We start from the raw sequence: 15,491 nt of genomic DNA, 5'->3' as shown, positions 1-15,491 counted from the left end.
CATGCTGCCACCCACCTTCCAGAGGACCCCAGGCACCCACTCAGGGTGGCAGACTGCATTGCCTGCGCCTGTCCCTGCCCAACCAGCTGGGCAAGAGGGTCAGGCCACTCTGTACCTGAATGGGGTTTGGATCAATAAATAGGGGTTCAGCTTGTGAACCAGGACCGGTGGGACAATGTGTGGAAAAACAAGAGATGGGAGAGTGTTTAAGAGCAAAGTTTCTGTGTCAGGGTTGCTTGAGTTTGAATCCTGGCTCAGGGTTTATGACCTTGGACTGGTTACATAACTACTCTGCACCTTAATCTCCTTCCTTTGAAAAGCAAGTTGTAGATGAAAAACTGCTCATTGACCCGCAGAGAACTGCAGGAGATCATTTTGTAGGAGTGTGGGCAGCATGAGGGTAAGGGGAACAGATGATGAAATGTGAGTGAAATTGCTTTACAGATTAGCAGGTGTTACAAGTCTGTCACCTGCATCACGAGGTTGTGGAGAAAACTATATGTATGTAGTTTTGTGTTCCTTCAAAGAAAGTTAAGTGGCATCTATTAGAATTAATATGATAATTTAGTAAGGTGATTAGATGCAAAATAAACGTTCAAGAATCCATTTTTTTTAATGTGTCAGCAGCCAGAAATACAATGCATTGTTTTCTAGATGCTAATAGTTCCGACTTGCAGAAATATTCCATCAGAGATAAACTTTTACTGTTCCGCTCTCCCTCCCCTGGAAGATAGTTTTAGTTCCTTCTTTGGATTTCCTAATTCATTTCAGAAGAGGGCAGAAGTATTTACTTAATCAAACGGCTTTACCTTGGTAAACCAGAAGTTTACGAAGAATTGCCTGCCCTGATGTACTATTGAAAACCCAGCCTCTTTCCAAGACAGACACTGCTTTCAGTTTCTAAATTGCTTTTATATTTGCAGTTTCTTTTTATGAATCTTTCCAAATCTTAGTGTTCAGGTTTCATCCTGGGCGTCCCAGGTTCACTTGCATTTGCTACATCATTCTGGTTTTACCACTGCTCCCACCATGTGTAACTTCACCTAAAGGGATCAGACTGTCAGAAGCACTCCGAATTGCAGACAAATTCACCTCCCAGGCACATCTTGATAGTTCTGGACCAGAGGCAAGTTTGATGGATCGAATTTGCATAGTTAATCGTAAAAAAATCAATTTCATAATGGAAAGAAAGGATTGACCTGCTAGCTGGAATGGGTCACATGGCCTACACCCTGATTCTTGACCTTGAGGGACCAACCTAAAACCAGTCCAAAGACTCTCAGGAAACAGCACCAGAAGCAAACCCAAACATCATGTCCTCCCAGCAACCTCCCCTGATACCCCTCTGATTTGTAGAATGGAGTCCTCTTCTGTAGGTCTTTCCGAAATCTCTCATGCTGGGTAGATCTTATTTCCTGGGTTTATCGCCTCAACTAGCCCGGGGTGGGCTGGGGCAGATGCAGGGAGAGAGTGGGGACAACTGGCCATTTCTTAATCTGTCTGCCAAGCTATGTTTGCAGTGTGTGTTTTGTCACCCCTCGCACCCCCTCTGAGGTACTCCGCAGAGGATCCACAAAGTGATTTGATCCCGGCTGGTTCCCAGTCCTAGGCCACTGGCATCGTCACTGCTCACTGGAAACTGGCACGTTTCTGAATAGGAGATTTCCACCAGCTCAGCCAAGGCTTTTGAGATATGCCTCCAGAAGTCTATAATATGCTTTACTGTATTTAAAGGCTCAAGGTGGGCCCCAAATGTGGATATTAGCCCAAGAGAAAAGTGTTCTTTTCTGTTTATGCAACAGAAAGTTTTACTTAATCTGACCAAGAAAGCATATAGTGATTTCTAAAGCTGTAATTTAAGGAGGCTCCTATATTCAGCCAGATCATAATTTGTACTTTTAAAATCACCTAAAATATCACCTATTGTGGATTTGCTGATAATTAAGGTCTCATTCTCATTTTCCTTTATATGCAAATCTTTCAGGAGCACCCGTAAATGACTTTTTAGAGGTCTCTCTGTGGACGTTGCAGAGAAAATAAGAATGTCACCAGTGTAATTGTTGTATTGAATAGTCGCTATTCATGACACAATTAAAAGGCAAGTTTAAAAGGGGGTTGGAGACCAAAAAATGAGGTTTATTCAGTGGGGGAGCCTTGCCCTGACACTGCATAAAACTTAGCAGGGGCCTTCGTGGTTCCACTCACGCATGGGATCCTCAGGTATTTTGAGTCACACACACAATTCCAGTGCTTAGAATCCCTTCTTTAACAGATTGATCAGAACTCTAAACTTGATCTACCCTCAAGTGTTCTCCCCTCTCCCAGCTCGGATCTGATTCAGGCTGGACGCTGGCAGTGGGACAAGGGGGTGGAGTGGCTTCACCTCTCTTTTCCTGCCCTGTACGTTGCCCTGGACGGTCAGGGTGGGGGAGGCGGGCTGCGAGGAGAGCAGAAGCTCCTGCTGACTCACGCGGTCCTGGTCTGGTTCTCCCCGCCCCGGACGTGACTCTCTCTTCTGGATGTTCACTTGTGATTCCTCCCTCCGCCGCCCGATTTCCTGCATTCACCTCCGCTTCCAGTGCTCAGGGTCCCGCCCCCCCCCCCGCCCCGGAAGCCGTGTCATCCAGCAGGGAGATGACCCGGCACCAGCGCTCCCTCCCATAGGGAAAACACGCTCACTCACACTGCGCGCTGGAAATTCTGGAGCCCATGCCCTCCAGTCCTGCTTCGCGGGCTCCATCATCTTCTCAACTGTGAGGAAGACCCGGGTCTTCTCGTGTCGCCTTAGAGCACCCAGGGCTCTCCAGATGGCACCTCCGGCAGGGTGGGGTTGGCCCAGAGCACAGCGACAGCGCCCTTTAGAGGAATCTCGCTGTCTTCTCACTACGTGTCTCTCTTTAAAAGCCTGATCTGTCCGGTTGTGGAACTGGTCCTCTGAAAGCCCTCAGTCCCGCGGCTGCTGAAGTGCTGGCCTCACACCCCATGTTCCCACAGTTCCCGTCTCAACCCCACACTACACTGGCTTCCGTTTACTTGAGCCAAACACAAAACTGTAGGAGGCATTTTCCACTTAGTATGAAATCAGCTTTCCATTTTTATTGTCCTCCTCAAAAATCTATACTTTTCACATTGACGGGAAGAAATGTATATAGCTCAACATAAGCTTAACCATCAATGAAGGAGGAATTGAAAAATACAGTAGACATATTTCCTTAGAAAAACTGCAAATATTATTGATATTTCTTTGTTTGCCTGCTTTCTGTATTATATTGTCATGCACATCTTGAATTAATGTTCCAAGTATAAAGAAAAAAGTAATGATGGCAGTGTTGTTATGAGTAAGTTCTCTTTGGATCCTTCCAGGATTAGTTTACTTTCTTTTCCCTAAAACACAATACTTTAATATGAGCTTTTTGTGAGCCTATTTATATCCATTTTGAGATAGCAATGAACAAAAAATGACTTTCCTTTCAATGACTTTTAGATTTTGCATACCTATTACAATCCTGCCTTTACTTCCCCCAAATGAGCCCTATATTTTTTTCTTAAAATTTATCTCTTGAGCCTTGAAGTTATCTTTATCACAAACTAAAAAGCAAATTAATGATATAATAGTTAAAATTTAAAAGCAGTAATTGGGCCATAATAACAGGATTATTGCCCAGTAATTTTCCCACTATTTCAAGCTTTGTTTTTACCTCCAAGAAAGTTGGGTATTTATTTATACACTTAAAGGGTTTTGAGGAGTTCGTAGGTCTTGTAACACAAATCATTGATTATTATCTGTGCTTGTGTGAGTAGGTTGATTTGTTATAAATATCATAAATAACCATCTAACCAGGTGGCTGAGACATAGGTCTGTCTAGAAGAAGAATATGTGTTATCCTTTCCATGTTCCTTATGATCTGTGAATATAGAATGATGATATTCAGAGGGAAGCAGGGCAATATTTATATTTTTGTGATGACCAACTAAAACGTCTGAAAGTTTCTGTGAGGATTTTAAGCAGCAGTGGAATGAGGGGGAAGAGTGTGATGACAAGCCTTTTAAAACCTGCTCACATGTCCACCTTTCTTACACACCTGCTGAGCTGTCTCCGTTGCTTGCCATGGTACACTGGGCCTTCTTGATCTCCCCTTAAGGCTGGTCTCACTACCTCCAGAAAGACAAGTTCATTAGGCTAACTCCAAAGCCATAGAGAACAATGTGGTTTTTACCATTTGGAGGATGCCAAAGGGAGGACAACATAGTACATCATTCATTGATTCATTGAAAAAAAAAAATCAAGTGTTTACTATGTGCCAGCACAGCAAAACCTCCTAAAAATCCTTAGAAGATTGAAAGTGTGCTGCCATGCAGCTATATTCCACTTACCAAACGCATCACACTCCTTTGCAGCCGTACCCCGTGTGCCTGAATCTATGCGTACCTCCACGGGAGACCCAAGGAGCAAAGGAGGTTTCCACCCTCAGAAAAAAGCAAACTTGAGGTTCCTTATGACCATACACCCTCCCCTTCTTCTGCACTCTTTAGTAACTTGGCCCTGAGGTGAGGGCACAAATTTAGAAAAGTAAAATCCTAGATTTGATGGTAGACTTGTTGAGACTCTTCAATGGGAAGAAGAGTGCTGCTTAGACTTAATGCATTTTCTGAGCAAATGAAATAGTGAGCTATGTAATAAAGGTTCAGATTTACCACCATTACCATTATCTTCTTGTAGAAGAATGGGGGAATCAGCTTCCTTAGTCCTAGCTACACATATCCATTCCTGGGGAGATCATAAGAAGAAACTCCCACTGTGGACAACCTTCAACTAATGTGATTTGTTTTGTTTTGATTTTCAGTTTTATTGACATGTAATTGACATATAATTGTATAAGTTTAAGGTACACAAAATTGATTTGATATATGTATATATTGTGAAATAATTACCACATTAAATTTAGTTAACATCCATCATCTCATATAGTTACAAATTTGTTTTCCTTGTGATGAGAACTTTTAAGATCTATAGTGTTAGCAACTTTCAAAAACACAAGACAGTGCTGTTAACCATAGTCACCAGATATTGTTAATCAGCTGTCTCTTAGAATTTCTATGACCAATTTTTGCTGAATCTTTGCTAGGAGCTCCATTATATGTAATTTCTGATAAACCTTTGCTAAGAACTACATTATGATATGTGTATTGTGTTTATAAACTCAAGCAAAGAGCATCTGAGATTGTCTTGAAACTACCAACCAACTAGATTTGAGAGTCCATCTAAATGCATATGACTTAGGCCATGGTGGACAATACTTCATCTGGTGCATTCTCCATCATCAGGAATGCCTGATAGGTGTAGTCTTGTTCTAATCAAATAGGCCTATGGGGTCAAACAGCAATGAGCTAGGAGCTCTAGGGTCTTTTTGAATATCTGGGTATTGTTACTTGAACATAAATTCCATGAAGACAAGAACTTTTTATCTCTGTGTCACTGCTTTATCATCAGCTCAAGAGAAGATCCTGGCCATTCTTAGCTCAATAAATATTTGCTAAGTAGTTGGATTGGGTGGATGGATGGATGGATGGATGGATAGTGTATTCATTTACTCTTGCCACCATAACAAACCACCACAAATTTAGCTGCTTAGACAACGCCCATTTGCCTACGTCACAGTTCTGTAGATCAGAAGTCCAATGGGCTTGATTAGGTAATATGATAAAAATCTAATAAGGCTGAAATCAAGGTGTCAGCTACCCTGCATTCATTATAGAGATTCTGGAGAAGAATCTTACTTCCAGGCATAAATCAGTTCCAGGTGGGTGTAGGACTGAAATCCCCATGTCCAGGCTGGCTATCAACATTGGGTAGCTCTCAACTTTTAGAGGCTGCCCACCTTCCCTGGTTCACGGCCCCCTTCATCTTTGAAGACAGCAGTGGCAGCTCAAATCCTTTTCATACTTCTAATCTCTCTGACTCCCCCCTGCCACATCTCAGCTGCTTTTAAGGGCTCATGTGATTACATAGGGCCCACAAAGATAATCTTGGATAATCTCCCTATTTTAAGACCATCTACAAAGTCTCTAACAGCAGTACAGTACCTAGACTAGTGTTTGATTGAATAACAAGAGGACAGGAATCATGGGGGACATCTTTAGAATTGTGTCTTTGGATGAAGTTACCCAAAAGTTGATGTCCAGATGGCCATGACTGGAACCTTGAAGTATATGTTCAAGAGGACACAAAATGAACCTATTTCTTAAAATCTTTGCAAAGGTAGCACAGCTCTACACTCCCATGAAAAACTCAGAGAAGACTGCAGATGTGCAAAACTTGGAATGGGTGTGACAAGACACAGAGTTTAAAGGTTTTATTGTTATCTCAGAGTTGAATCACATTATCTAAGGATTTGATGATTCATATATAAGTGGAGAATAAAGTCAAGAAGTTCAACCTGCCTTTCAAAAGATTAGCCAGTGATAAAAGAACAGCATCTGCAGCCAATTAGTCCGTTAGCCAATGGTGTTCTCTCTCCTACCTTATGTTCCTTGTCACTGACAGTATATTTCATTTCCTGAGTAATTCCATCAACATACCTAAAATTCCCACAGGCCAGCAATAGAAAGGACAGGGAAGTATTGTTTTTAGAATTGCTATAGTTGCTTTACAGATGAAGAAGCTAAGAACTGGATCAAATGATTTGCCTAAGGTCATATGACAGAAATGAGTCACAGCCAAGACCTCAGAAATCAATAGATCCTACTTCCAAACCTGAGTGCCAGATACTCTGAAAATGTAAATTGCTTTGCCAGAAATAGGGGTTCTGAGGCAGTTCTGATCAACAGATTTATTTTATTTAATGTACTGAAATAAATTGACATTTCATTGATCCACTTTAACAATTATTATATGCTGTCAGATCAGAGCAGCTGTTGCTAATCTTCCCCACAAATTCATATGCATTATAAAGCAAAAATGTTTTCATATCATCAGTTTCTATTGTGGAGTAGTGATCAATAATAGCTTGAGAAAAACTCTGAACACAGAAAACTAGCAGCAGTTTCACCTGATTAAAAGCATCATCAAACATAGAGTATTAACTAACCCTCTAATGTAACTTCACTCTTTTTGCCAGAAGGAGTTCAAATATGTATTTTTAATCCAGTGGCATTCCTTCTCACAATTATTGATTAAAGCAGTATACATAGTATAATCACCTTGAGGACCAGGTCTTTCTAGAAGAAAGTTACTCCCTAGAGTACATTTCAAAAAATATGTGGAAGCACTTTACCATATTTCATTAAATCCAAGATGTAATCAAGTGTTAAAAATATTTTATATTTTATGCCTCCTTGAGAAAGAAAATGTGTTTCCAATTAAACTGTGATGCACTATTAGCATCCTGAATCAGAAATGTAAAAATTTTTAAAAAGTGACTTAATTAAATACATTGAGTCTAATTCGACTTGCAAAGTGAGACATCAGCTATCTTGAACATGAAAAATAAACTATCATGAATGGAATGAACACCACACCCCAATCCTCTCTCTTTGGGGTTTTCCTGTACCTCATCTAACCTAATCTTCACAACCAGCATATAAAGCAAGTATTAAGACCAGTTTACAAACAATGGAAGTATTTTAGTGCTTCACCCCAGGTCATTCAGAAGCAGTCAAGATTCAAAACTAAATTAGTTTGATTCAAAATGCGTTTATTTTGTTTTCTAAGAGGGTTAGAATCTCTTTTTTCCCTGCTTATGATTTCTTGGCCAGTGTATCTACCCATTTCTTGGGAATGGACCAAGATGATAGAGGGTGAAGAGGCCATACCAAAGACTATACTTTAGAATACATGGTACTTTATAAAAGTAACATCCATCAAAAATGTATAGCTAAATTATATAACTAGAATCTGCATGAACATGGACATGCACATGCATTTTTAAAATCAAAGGAATTTTGGGGGGTACATTAATGGATGCGAAAATAGATATAGCTCAATTTCTATACAATACTCTCTACATGATGCTGATAGTCGAGAAATTAACATTGTGAAACCAGTTATGGGCTTCAGTCTTCAATAAGCTTATTTTTTTTAATCTCAAAAAGAGCTGCTTTTCAGAACAATAAATTTGAAATTATAACCCGAAACAAATAATAGAACTTTAAGTCTTCTTTATAAGGAAAGTAGAACAAAATAATGATAGCGTTATAATGAAATTAGGAAAGTAGAAAAAAATAGACATTATAAGAACAGTTTAACTGTATTTATTATTATAGACAAAGTAAAACAATTCAGTGTTCACATGACAGGTTAAGGATGTAGTTACTAAATTGTATATATAGCTGATGCCTAATAATTTTTTTAAACTCATAATTTAATAAATTTTCCTGGCTTGATAAATTTGGATTGTTTTTTATTGGCTAGTGATGTTTGATGTTTACTTCAGAATTACTTGATGGGAAAAGCTAAAATAATGACTTCCATGTGATTATTACATTGATTTGGAAAAATTTTAATAAGTTATAGAGCAAGTATAAATTTAATTTGCAGAATGTTTTTGTTTTTCAAACACAATTCTTTAAGAAAAGACCACTTGTTTTAGGTGGAGCAGTTCACAGTCTCTTTATCCTAACTAATCCCATAGTCCCCCCAATAATTCTTCCAAATAACAATAGGAATAGAGATTAAAAATTGCTCTTGCCATTTATTCTTCATTTATTTGGCCAAGTCAATATTTCGATTTCAGCACAGTTGTAGATTACAGAGAACAGTGTTCTCCTAATTTTGTTAATAGGTCACAGGACGAGTGTTCTTATACTATCTATGAAGTAGTCTAAAATGTGACGTTTATCTACCCTTACCCCTGAGTTACAGAGAAGAACTTCTATGAACCTGTTTCTGAAAACTAGCCTACTTTTTCTTAGAATTTTCTGCCTACTTTTACTAGAAAATTGATTGCATTATTAAATTTCTCTTAGTTTCCCATATTTTAAAAAGAAAGCATAATTCATTCCAAATAAAACCATTCCAGGGTAATAATCATTTAGAATAAAAATGATTTTAGTATTGATATAGCTAAGTTTCTCAAATAAAAAATTTCCATGCCCAACGCATAATCTACCAAGCATGCCTGTGTTAAACGATAGCTTTGTAATGCAAGAATTTCCATTATAAAAACGAGATACAATCTAACACATTTGAAGATTTAACACCGTTAGATTGTAATTGGAAGACAAATTCTAAGTTAATTACTGTTATATTTCTTGGTTGAAAATCCTTGGCAAGTATAATATAAAATTGGCTCTGAAATTATGCAATTAAAATTATTAGCATTTAGCTATTCCTTTTGAAGCTACAATGGCTTGATTTGTTTGGCTCAAAAGATGTTCAAAGATGTTCAACTAAAATCTAAAAAAAGTGCTTAAAGTTCGAAAAGTTTTAAAAAGTGGCCATTGGGCTTCCCTGGTGGCGCAGTGGTTGAGAGTCCACCTGCCGATACAGGGGACATGGGTTCGTGCCCCGGTCCGGGAAGATCCCACATGCCGCAGAGCGGCTGGGCCCGTGAGCCATGGCCGCTGAGCCTGCGCGTCCGGAGCCTGTGCTCCACAACGGGAGAGGCCACAGCAGTGAGAGGCCCGCGTACCGCAAAAAAAAAAAGTGGCCATTGATACAGTTAAATCTATAAATGCTATGTTCAGGTGAAGTGGTTCAACACTGAGTCATTGAAAAAATGGAATGTTCTATAGAGGGTATGCTGTTTGAAGTGTTTTACACCAGGAATATAAACTTTTTTAGAATTCTGTTATCAAGGCCATGAATTAATATGCAATGTTGTGACATGATCCTGTGATCTTTGTCAAATCAATCATGGAAACTTAGAAATCTCTTCTCTTAAAAATTGATGCATTCTTAGAATTGATTACTTGTCTAAACTATGTCTTTCATTAATATGTCTCACAGAACTGTTCTGCCAGTTATATTTTTAGAGTAGATATTCCTATTTTTAATTTTTTTAGTTATTAACATAACATATCTAATCTAATAACATATTAGTTATTAGATTATTTATTAATTTGTCCCAAGTTTTTTGTATTACTTAACTGTTAGCAATAGCTAATAGTTAGCTAATGTTTCTACGGCAATATGCCAGATACTGGGTTAAACACTTTTAATGAATCATCTCATTTAATCTACACAAACCCAGGAGGAAGAAAGTATCCTTAATCTAATTTAAGTGATAAGGAAATGAAGGCAGAGGGATTAAGTAATTGGCGCACTGTCAGTCAGTAAAAGGCACCGAGAGCATTATTCAAATGGGAAGAGGAACAAAAAGTGATAACTTCTATAGTTTTCTCCATTTCAGGAATACTCAGTATTTCAACTGCACCTAATAAGGTATCTTATTACCTTGTGTTAGACAAGTCATTCCAATATATTGATTTCATCTTCCAGTGTTTAAACCAGCCATGTTCAACTAGTAACACTCTTAAACTTGCAGCTTGTTCCAAAGACTGTTTTTTCATTCTTGATACTAAATGAAAAAAAAGTAGCATTCAATACTAGTTATTTCCTATGATTTATTTTTTTAAATATCAAGTGACATTGATCTTAGACAAAAACTAGACTCAAATTCATTATTTATGCAATAGGATGAAATTTTTTATGTGGATATAATTTATAAAAGACTTCACCAGATATATAACATATATAAAATCAAAAATTTTATATCACATATTATATATTTATTAAAGCTCTTTTATAGTAGTTAATACAGCATGCATACACTTTGCTGAATTTATAAATCCAACCTAAAGTACCACTTGGACATGATAATATGGGTAGCTTTTAAAAGTGAGAAATTTTGTTCTGAAGTGTACAGTTCTTCATGTGCAGTAGTTTGTTCTTTGTGTAGAAAGACAATTTTGCTGACAGTGTTAGTTTCTGCACAGAAGTCCTCATCGTCAGCAAGACTTAACTTGAGACGATTCAAGACAATTGCAAGAAATGCACTTTAGAAAGAAGAATTTATAAGATTTGTCCATTGAAAGATGTGAATTAATTGTATCTTGGAGTGAGGAAAAAACCCTAGCTTCACTTTTATAAGTTCGGGGAAGATGAGTTGCTAATAATAATCAAGGAGAAAGTCATTCCCTATAAATTATGGCTTGCTAGATCTTGAGCTTAAATATGCAGTTATTCTGAGAGAAAGAAAGAGAACAATGAATATGATTAGAAGCACAGAAGAAATTTTAGTAGATAGGGAGATTAAAATCTAAAATCAGAAGGATTCTCATTGTTTGGAAAATCTAAAAAAAATATGATGAGAAATGGAAAAACACTGAAAACGTACAGAAAGAATATCGATAGAGCCGTCGGTTTTAACTGGAGATATAAAGAAGGTATGCATTGAAAATAAAGGCTGCAAAATGTAATGAAGATGACAGACAAAAGGCTCCTTGACTGTATCAGAAGGGCCTTGTTTCATCTATGGTGGGTCTCCAAATAGAACACCCTTCAACAAGTGGCCATCTGACCTCTGCTTAAACCCCCTGAATCACGTGGTCTCACAGCATCATAGTGCAACTAATATTTTTGAACAGCTTAACTGAAAAAATGTTTTCCTATATTTAAGCAAAACCTTCCTTCCTATAACTTTTCCACTTTGGTCTTCATTCGACTATGTAGTTCTCACTCAGATGCTCTCCTTGTATCCAGGCCCCTCTTTATTTCATGGCTTTCACAGGTTTCTTGGTATAATTTCTTCCTGTGTACCTGTTTTTATTGAGTTTGAACAAGGTATACTTTTACTTTGTCATATTCCAAATGTATTAAGATGCAGTATTAATTACTTTCTCATGTTGACATTTCAATACAACATTTATTTGCTGTGCTTTATCTCTTTGTTTCTCCTGTTTTCTATCAATTTATCCAAAATCCTAATACATTGTTTGAAGTTTGGTTGTTTCTTCTTACACAAGTTTGCATTTCAAAGTATACTATTATTAGTAATCTTGTGTCCCTCAAAATGTGGAAACGTCTATCATTGTGAATAGTCCTCTGTTACCTGAGTTTTAGCTTGGTATAAGTGATACTGTTTGAGGTCAAAGCTGTCCATACAAATTCAATACATGTAAGTCTGTTGTCTCCTCAGGATGAAACTTAGATCGCTGTTTTGGCCTGAAAGCAAAATATCAGCATGGCAGAGCACTGGGTCAACACTTCAACAAACATACTGACACCTTGATTGTTTTGGGTTAAAAGCATTTTTATTGGACAGCCCAGCAAGCTGGATTCAGGGACATGTTTCACATTGCCAAAGAAAATCTGTGATTACATGTAAGATTTCTCTACCAGACAATTTCTTTTAAAAAACAAATGGAATAATCTTTCAATATTTTGTTTCCCTTGCACTCCAAAGTACAGTCACTTAGCAATTTTATACTTTCTCATTTGCAACTGTATTTCTGCCCCCCTATTACCAGCCACCCCCACTGCCACTGCTCTAGTTCAGGGCATTAGTATTAAACCTTGTCTAATACAGTGAATTCTTCCTTGTTCTCCAGGCAGCAAAACTCACATTTCTTGTTCTGTCTCAAATTGGAAAATCTCCCTGCAATTCTAGAAACAAATAGTCTCCAGTCTAAAATATGCTGGACACACTTGTGCTAGTAGGTTGTGTTTTTCTTTTCTTTCTTTCTCAATATTTCTATCTTTATAGTCTCATGACATTCTCTTAGTACTAGCTATCATGGAAAAGAGAGAATTCAACTCCCTAGGCAACTCCTCTCCCAATACTTTGATGCTTCAGCATATGTGCTCTTGGGACAAATGACACTTTTGTAGAAGAAGAAATATGTCAACTCACTGAATGTTGACAGATAAATAGGAAGGGATTCCTAATTAAAAAACAAAACAAAACAAAAAACCTTTGCTTTGCATGATGACTTTATCTGTGGTTCTATGGAAGCCTTTTCTGAAGAAGTACTCAGGCAAGAAACTGCCTCCTCCATAGTGAGAATGAGAGGGGGTTGGAGCCTGAGGTTTCCCACAAAGTCAAGTATGTGCTTGGACGACTGGAGGGACATCAAAGGTGAATGGTAGTTTTATAGCGATGGCGGGAAAACCACAAGATGAATCATGATCACTGCTATTTCTCGGGTGGAGAGATTATGTTGGTTCGGGTTGTGAGAAGGTACATTTATGGGAAAAAAATCCATAAAAGAAAAGAAGTAGGCCCATCTTCACAGATTCGGGCAGAGAAAGGGCAGAGAGAAACATAATATGTCTATCAAAGGCTGCTAAGCCATTGTTTCACCTCCTTATTCAGAACTGTGAAGCCAGGCTGGGTGGAATTAGCTTTCTCCTTCTTGCTGCTTCTCGGACACACGTTATAGAGAAAGCCATTCACTCATTCCTTTATTCAGTAATATTTACCGAATGCTTTATATGTGCCAGGCACTGTTCCAAACCCCAAATATAGAGTAGTGAAGTTAAACAAAAGCACAAACGTAAGTTCATTCTCATAAAATCAGAGCGATGGCAATGATGATGTTGGTGATAGCAGCAAGCAGCACCGGGCACTCGTGGCCAGAGGCGCCGCACCAAGTGCCTTCACTAGGTGACCTTGACACCGAGTGCCTTCACTAGGTGACCTTGACACCGAGTGCCTTCACTAGGTGACCTTGACACCGAGTGCCTTCACTAGGTGACCTTGAGAAGCATCCCGCCAGGCTGGCAAGTACAGCCCAGCAGGGCCTGCTTTGCTCGTCCCTGAGACTCCTGGTGGTCACATTGCCCTCTTCCCCATGGAGCTCCTTAGGCAGCCCAGGCAACACAGGTTATGTGTTAAGGGTGAGAGGGACTACAGAACGTCATGTTCAGGTTCAGACCCTGTTTGCACATCATCTTCCTCCAGCAATCCATTGAAGCAGCCACTGGATTGACTGAGTGGCAACACTTTGCTGATCAGTCCTGCAGACATGTTGTGCTGGCTCGAACCAGCTAACTGAGATCAAAAAAATGAAGGAAGCAACCTCTTGAAAGGACCATTGTGTAGCTGATCAGGAGAACTGGGTTCAATTACTGCTCTGTCCTGGGGGTTGTATGACCCTAGGTGAGTCATTCAGTTCCTCTGTGTATTTCTTCAGTGAGCAAGTGGGAAGAATACATACTCATATGTCCTTCAGATTCTCTTTCTGCTTCTCTTGTCTGTTTTCCTTCTCTTCATCCTCAGAGCTGGTTGCCATTTATCATCAAATAATTTTTTCCCATAGCTTCTGTGCAGAGCCTTTTACTCCAGAACCCAAGAAAGGAAAGACCTGGTTCCCACTGCACAGCACCCCTGGTTTCCCCTCCCTCTTCCCTTGTAACTCATCCCAATTGCCCAGCTCACAGTTGAGCTGCTGAAATCAATAGTTTCTGGGTTTTATGGTCCTCTTGTAAACAGCAGCAAAATCAATGAGATTTCCATACTGCAGGGTGAGGGACATTAATATCGAAGCTATTGATAAGGAGTTTCTTTTCATAAATGTGAAGTAAATACGGGGCACTTCTGCCGAATTTATGCATAATGAAGCGTTTATGCAAACAAAATGCACACAGCTCGTTGAACTGCCTGGGACAAAATAGTATTCCACCTTCAAGCTTAGTAACTGCGTACACTTAGAACCAACAGGAGGCATTCTGCTCTGGTTTGAAGCGCCTAATTGAGTCCATTCAAAGAGTTTTTTCCAAACCCCTCTCTCTGAAGCACATTTATGGTTGGTGTCAGAGAACCAATGGCTGTCTTGATGTTTCCTTGTTACAGAACATTCCTATGACTTCTGTACTCTTTAATGCAGTACCTGTGTTCTTCCGAAATAACCTGTGAGATTTCATGCTAAGCCTTGCTCCCGTTCCTTCCTGTTTTTTCTTCTGACTGTATTAACCAATTCTCTTTGGAGAATGTGCTTGCAGCTTAGGTGTATCTCACTTTACCTAATAAACGTGTTCCTGGCACGTAGTATGTAAATCAGATTTTAACAAATTGAATCATATATTTGAATGCCCGAGGGGCACTCATTTTTAGCAATGAGTCATGTTCTGAATTTTAAGTAAATTTTTACACCCTAATTTTTCTTTTCTGATAACCCATGTTTTCACTTGGGTTTGCGTATTTAGGTAATACCTGTATCAAATTATTAAATTCATGGAGGAATTTTAAAAAGCAGGCGGTTGAAAGGCTACTTCTTAATGACCCTCGTGTTTGCATCATTACTGACATAGCTAATTAACTACAATTGAACACACATAGTTAAAACTTAAACCAGTTGTTTGATTGCATAGGTAAGAGAGTTACGGGAAAGGTAATGGAAGTGGCTTGTTAGATTTAAAAGTTAGGTAAGAATTTCTCTTAACAATAACAGTAGGTTGGTCAAGGGACTTCATCATAGACCTGTTAAAAAAAATTCTTTAAATAATAGTTGGTGACATCCCAGTGACATGGACATTTTAGGATTGTAATCAA

General features: G+C 38.7%; 1 protein-coding gene across 1 annotated transcript in view; it reads left to right on the top strand.

Annotated features, from left to right (window-relative positions):
• PACRG (parkin coregulated) overlaps positions 1 to 15,491 on the top strand; it is a 514,480-nt gene that overhangs the window by 309,375 nt on the left and 189,614 nt on the right. The window lies entirely within an intron of this gene.

This window comes from Aethalodelphis obliquidens, unplaced genomic scaffold (assembly GCF_003676395.1).
Source record: "Aethalodelphis obliquidens isolate GAN/ISIS:26980383/991018 unplaced genomic scaffold, ASM367639v1 scaffold3, whole genome shotgun sequence".
NCBI classification, from domain to species: domain Eukaryota; kingdom Metazoa; phylum Chordata; class Mammalia; order Artiodactyla; family Delphinidae; genus Aethalodelphis; species Aethalodelphis obliquidens.
This window is presented reverse-complemented; position numbering and strand designations above follow the sequence as displayed.